Here is a 6,379-nt window from a genome sequence, read left to right on the forward strand (position 1 = left end):
ACAAGGGAGGAATAATAACCAAACTGGGCCCGGAGTCCAAAGAACTGTTCAATTTTTTCCGAAACAGTGTCCCTAAATGAAACTTATCTAACACATGTATTTTCTTTATAAGGTGCTTCACAGCCTTCTTGTGCTTAGGAAAATTAGACAGCGCTCCAGCACTATACTTGGGAGGCATTTTAATCAGCAAAATTACCAATAAAAAGCACAACAATATGAAAAATCATGGCACTAAATAGACCATGAAAAGGACACCTGTTTACCATACAAGTATCCCCCACTTTTCGAAAATTCACTTTACGCCACTTTGCTTTTATGAAAGACCTACATTAGTACCTGCTTTCACTAACCAAAAGAAATCCAAAGAGCATTTTCACTTTTATGAAAAGGCAGAAAGTAAAAACAGCATTCGGTATTTGTTTTGCAGGGAGTCATTACAGAAGCAGCATGCACCCAGAACAGCAAGAGTGGCACTGCCAAGCTCCTTCCCCGGAAACTACACTCAGCATCTCAGCATCAAGCTGCTACAGCTCTGAACTGTATCTGTGAGCATCTGTGCTTTATCTTGATTTAAACTGTGCATCCGTTAGCAAGATGTGTCCTAAGGTAATTGCTTCTTCACTTTACGCCGTTTGGCTCACGAAAGGTTTCATAGGAGCACTCTACTTCCATCTGAAAGCACTCTACTTTCACTGGAAATCAAGGGAAATATGTATAACAGCTGAAACAAGACAGCAGAGTGTCACCTGGTTCCACCTCAGCTGGGAATGTACACCAGGCAATTCAAATTTTTCACCATTTCTGGTCTGCAAAGGGTTTTCTCTGATCACTGGAGTGGCTCAAATTTTAATTCATCACCAAACTTTAAAATCAGGAAATCTCACATGAAATCCAGATTTCTGGTTTTCCTTTAAAAAAATAAAAAATCACAAGATCTGGTAACACAACAACTGGCTAAAACTAAGAAACAGTGACCCTTTCAATAGGGCCTGTGGTTGCTAGTTCACCGAAGTCCCCATCACTCACCACTGCCCTTACACCCTGCTTCCCTAATTTACTGCCAGCTAGCCCCTGATGTAAATGCATCGTTTACCAACTCAGACATTTATAACATACTGCTGACTGCAAAAGGGTACAAATCAGGATGTAATGCATAATCTTATTTTTGTAAAATTTATAAGACACAGAAAAAAAGTCTGGTTGTACAATAAAACATTAACAGTAAAATTATGGATGGTCCTTTATTTTCATTTCTTCTTGTTACTCATATTATCTTTTTTTAAACTAGTGAATATATATTACTTACATAAGTTATTTCCTATAACAGCTTCGAGATATAATTCACACACCGTACAAGTCACCCATTTAAAGTGTACAATTCACAGGAATTCCCTGGCAGTCCAGTGGTTAGGACTCCACGCTTCCACTGCAGGGGGCATGGGTTCGATCCCCGGTCAAGGAACTAAGATGCCGCATGCCACACGGCAAGGCCAAAAAAAATTTTTTTTAATTAAAAAATAAAGTGTACAATTCAATGGTTTTTAGTATATAAAAGATATGTGCAACCATCACTACAATATTAGAACATATTCATCACCTCTCCTCTCATCTACCCCCAAGTGCTAAGCAACCACTAATCTACCTCCTGTCTCTATAGATTTGCCTCTTCTGGACATGTCCTATAAATGAAATCATATAATATGTGATCTTTTGTGTCTGGCTTCTTCCACTTTGCATAATGTTTTCCAGGTTCATCCATGTTGAAGTATATAATAGTACTTCGCTCCTTTTCATCGCTAAATGATTTTCCATTGTATGTATATACCGTATTTTAGTTATCCATTATCGGTTGATAAACATTTGGGTAATCTCCCCCTTTGGTTATTATGAATAATACTGCTATAAACATTCATACACAGGTTTTTGTGTGTACGTATGTTTTCATTTTTCTTGGGTAGATAACTAGGAGTGGAATTGCTGGTAACTCTGCGTTAACAATTTAGAGAACTGCCAGACCATTTTCCAAAGCGACTGCATCATTCTCACCAGCTGAGTAAAAGGACTCTGATTTCTCCACATCCTCACCAACACTTGTCATTATCTAACTTTTTGATTATAGAGTAAGTTGTTTAGCAGTGTTCATTCAATCATAATACGCTCAGATTTTTATGGACTTCAAGGTGCTCTTATTCCCTGACATCAAAATTTAGACTTGAAAAGAATCCAATTCTAGACCTGCTTCCCTAGCCTGTTCACCTTCTGGAAAATGAGGGGACAGGAATAAATGGGCTAAATCCCCACCCACAAATAAAACTTTTACAGAAATGATCAGATTTTCTAAGCACTCAACAAAATAAAGTCTCTAACAGGGATCCAGCACTGAAGTGAACATATGTTCCCATCAAAACTCATTTGCAATGCCTCTTACATAAACCCAGCTTCAAACCATAATAGCAGCAAACATAAATGAGAGTCTCAATCTATCACCTTTTGTAAAAGAACCAAAATGTCTTGGGTTTTTGCACTCAGAATTCATTGCTCAAATCCTGCTGTAGTATAGGAAGAGAAATGAAATCTGATTTAAAGTAGGGGCAAAAGCACAGGTCCACTGGCACATACAAAATGCCTCTCTGCTCCAAGCCAGAGACAGAGTGCACTGTGCAGCCTTTCCCCAGCTCTACCCATCACTGCTCCTTATAGTCTCAGGGCAGCACTGGGAGGAGGACAAGCAGCAAATACTACTGACGTGCTTACAGAAGCCCAAGGTGGCAGTGAGAAGACCCAACCAAGAAGAGAGTCTAAGAATCTTAATGCTATGCTCACCCAATACATGTTTTCCAAGAGTCAAAAGTGGCATCTTAGCCAGGAAGCGGGTTGAGCCGCGTAGCCCCTTCTGAGATGCAGAATTGCTTTCTGTTCTCAGGCTTCAGTCATGCACTTGAGCAGGTTCTGCTGCCTCTTGCAGAATGAGGATGGGCCTCCATAAGGTGCTAGAGTGCAAGCAATACAGGCAGGGTAGGAGGTGGAGATACATGGCCAAATTCTCATTTCTACTTGCCCATTCCCTCCATTTCCCTATTTAATTAGAGGGTGTTCTAACTCAGACAAATTTAGCACATTTTTGTAAACATTTAGTCCTTATCTACTACATGCAGGTACAAGAAGACACAAAATCACAATCTCTATAGGAAAGGGGTTAGGTCTAATCAGAGAAAACAATTATTCTCAAAAGAGTATATACTGTATTTTTTGTTTGCTTGTTTGTTTTTTTAATAAGGGCAATGATACTACTGCAGTTCAGAGGGAGTGGAGTATTCCCAAGAACTGGAATGTTTTGGGAGTGTTTCATAAAGGAGGTAGGAGGGACGTAAGCTGGACTCTGGAGAAAAGAGAAGTGACATTGAAGGCAAAGAGGGGCAAAAGCCAATGGATTAGCTGGTAAAAGGATCTGTGTAAGTAAATATCATGTATTGAATGTTTACCAAACCATTTGGTTGGTGGGGTTAGGACAAACCCTGAAGAGGTGGGCTGGAGCCAGCTGGGCAGCAGCACCTTAAATGCCACATTAGGACATCAGATCTCATCCCATAAGTCAGTCTGCAGCAGTTTGACTTTGGTGTAGGATCTCCATAGTTGTGAATTATGTCTGTTGTTCATAATAGTTTAAAGTGTTGACATTTACAGGTGAATTATGTAAATACAAAGTTAAAGTAGATGGAAGGGCCACTATTCTAACATCCCTACTCATCTGCACTTAAAAATGCCCAGCACAGAAGTACTCCAATTAACTATCTCTGAGTAATAACATACACTGAATCAAGCAAGCATCATCTAATACTCATAAGTATTCATGAGGCAGTAAAAGCATTAAACAAAGGCAATAAAGTTCTTGGATATTCTATAATTTCCTTGGGGCAGCAGTTCTAACATAGGGTTAGACCACGAATGGACTTTAATGGACCCCCTGACCTCCCTAAAATTGCATGCAAAAGTTAGTGTAGTGAAGTTGACTGAGTGGATCTGTCTCTTTCTATATCTCAGAGGTCAGATACCCAAAATAGGCTAAGAGCCTAACTTAGGGTTGTTTTAATAGAAAACAGCAAGAATCTGGGGACTTCCCTGGCGGTCCAATAGTTAAGACTTCGCCTCCCAATGCAGGGGGTGCGGGTTCAATCCCAGGTTGGGGAGCTAAGATCCCACATGCCTCACAGCCAAAAAACCAAAACAGAAAACGGAAGCAATATTGTAACAAATTCAATAAAGACTTTAAAAATGGTCCACATTAAAAAAAAAAATCTTTAAAAAAAAAAAAGAAAGAAAACAGCGAGAATTTAACCCTGTGGCAGCCTTAACTTTCTAAAGGAAGTGTTAATCAGAGGGTGGGTTGAGGGGAAGTTAGACTGAGGCCATTTTGAGAAGTTACTAATATTTTCGTATCTCCCTCCTTTCTTGTAAAGAACTGCCCAAGGAACTAGTCTCACCAAAATCAAAACTCATTCAACATTCAAAAAATGGCCCAAGGGAGGTTAATGAAATTATCTAAAAACTACTCACTCAACTTCTCTCTCTTCTCACAAGTAAGGGAAACAGCAACAGGCCACCAGCTGCCTCTGGTTTCAGCATCTTCTCCAAAAAGATCTCCTGACCAAACAGCTGTAGTTTCCTTCAAAATTACACATTCTGAGGTGACAAGATCCTGACACAAACCCACAAAGTACTGTTGCTTGACTTCTTACTCGTCTCAGGCAAGCTTGCTGTAAGACCATATACAGAAGCCTCTGCCGAGAAGCCAAAGGACCACAGGGAAAAAGAAATGTGTTTTGGAGCACTCAGAACTCTTCCTAGACCTGCACACCTTGCCCGGCGTCTCTAACCCTCCCTCCTACCCTCACCAGAAGCGGGGGCTGGCGGTCTGTTTTCATTGCGCAGAGACATTTACTCTATTAAAAGTTAATCTGGGGCTTCCCTGGTGGCGCAGCGGTTGAGAATCCGCCTGCCGATGCAGGGGACGCAGGTTCGTGCTCCGGTCCGGGAAGATCCCACATGCCGCGGAGCGGCTGGGCCCGTGAGCCATGGCCACTGAGCCTGTGCATCCGGAGCCTGTGCTCCGCAACGGGAGAGGCCACAACAGTGAGAGGCCCGCGTACCACACAAAATAAAATAAATTTAAAAAAAAAAAGTTAATTTGGCATTCACGAGACAAAAGAAGTTTCATTTCACTCTTTTTCTGACTCTAACACACTCCCACATTTCCTTTGTCTCCTGATTACACTTGCCAGATTACCTCTTTAGGATAAAATCAATCAACTCACCACCATAATATTCACTTTCTCCCAGAGCCAAAAGAGCCTTACCACAACTCCAAAGAGTGGTGGTCCAGAACCAAAGAAATTATGTCCCAAAATAAAATTTGGGCATCATGGACATTTAACCAGACCCTTCAGGAAGAAGCAAACGGTGAGCTCCGAGAAGCACAGAAGGCTGGAGCCGGGCAGAGGGCCTTTGCCCTGTCAGAATCACAGGGCCATCACACTGGCCTGCCTGGTTCGCGGGGGCTTTCGACTGTTTCGTCTAGTCTTAGTCTCAAGCAGTCTGAAAGTCGGTCACAGGAGAGACATCTAAGAAAATGGTACGTGTATTTCTCACCTGGGAACAACACAAGACCCCGGAGAGCATCAAGCTGGCACTGGACACGTTTCAGAGCTGCGGGTCAGCGGAGCCCAGGGCTGTAGTCACAGAAACTAGTTTCCCGCTACACCTCGGGAGCGGGACTCTCGGACCTCCACCCCGAGGCCGTCCTCCGACCTCGGCACCAGCATCTAGGAGGCTCCACGGGCGGCCCGTCAGGACGATCGAGCGATGCTCAGCCGCTACCCCTTCCCTGCGCGCGCCAGCTCCAACCCCGCGCCCGCCGCCGCCCGCCCCGCGGCGTCAGGCCGGTCTTTCGGCCCGGCTCCTGTCACTCACCGGCCGGCCCGGGCAGCGGGCGCCCACGGCTCCCCACGGGAGCTGGGCCCCCCGGGCCTCCAGGTTTCGACCCGCCCCCTGGCAGGCAGCGCAGGTGGCTGAGCCCCGCAGCAGCGGCCCCACACCGGCCGCTCGGACCACCTCCCGGCGATGCCCACTTGGTACGGATCAACAACAAGATGGCGGCCAGCCGAGGGGGCGGGGGCCGGGCGTCATAGTAACCTGGACGGCAAAGAACCCGCCCCCGGCTCAGAATATCCCCAATCAACAACCTCTTTGCCCGACGCCCAGGGGAGTGCCTCGCGCTGACAGGTCGGCCAGCCTATCAGTCAGACCCTGCCTCTCGCGGCCCGTGCCGAACGCCTTAGCACGTGACTGTGACGGCAAGGATTGGCGCATGCGCGCCGTTCCC

General features: G+C 44.7%; 1 long non-coding RNA gene across 1 annotated transcript; it reads right to left on the reverse strand.

Moving 5' to 3' along the window:
* Positions 1–1,422: 1,422 nt before the first annotated feature.
* LOC114485602 (uncharacterized) lies at positions 1,423–6,141 on the reverse strand. The gene is made up of 4 exons (XR_003679010.2): positions 5,647–6,141; positions 4,555–4,663; positions 2,824–2,990; positions 1,423–1,462 (listed from the first exon to the last, which is right to left on the reverse strand). It is a non-coding gene; the product is annotated as an uncharacterized lncRNA (long non-coding RNA).
* Between the last annotated feature and the right edge of the window lie 238 nt (positions 6,142–6,379).

Source organism: Physeter macrocephalus, unplaced genomic scaffold, assembly GCF_002837175.3.
Source record: "Physeter macrocephalus isolate SW-GA unplaced genomic scaffold, ASM283717v5 random_1277, whole genome shotgun sequence".
Classification (NCBI taxonomy): Eukaryota; Metazoa; Chordata; class Mammalia; order Artiodactyla; family Physeteridae; genus Physeter; species Physeter macrocephalus.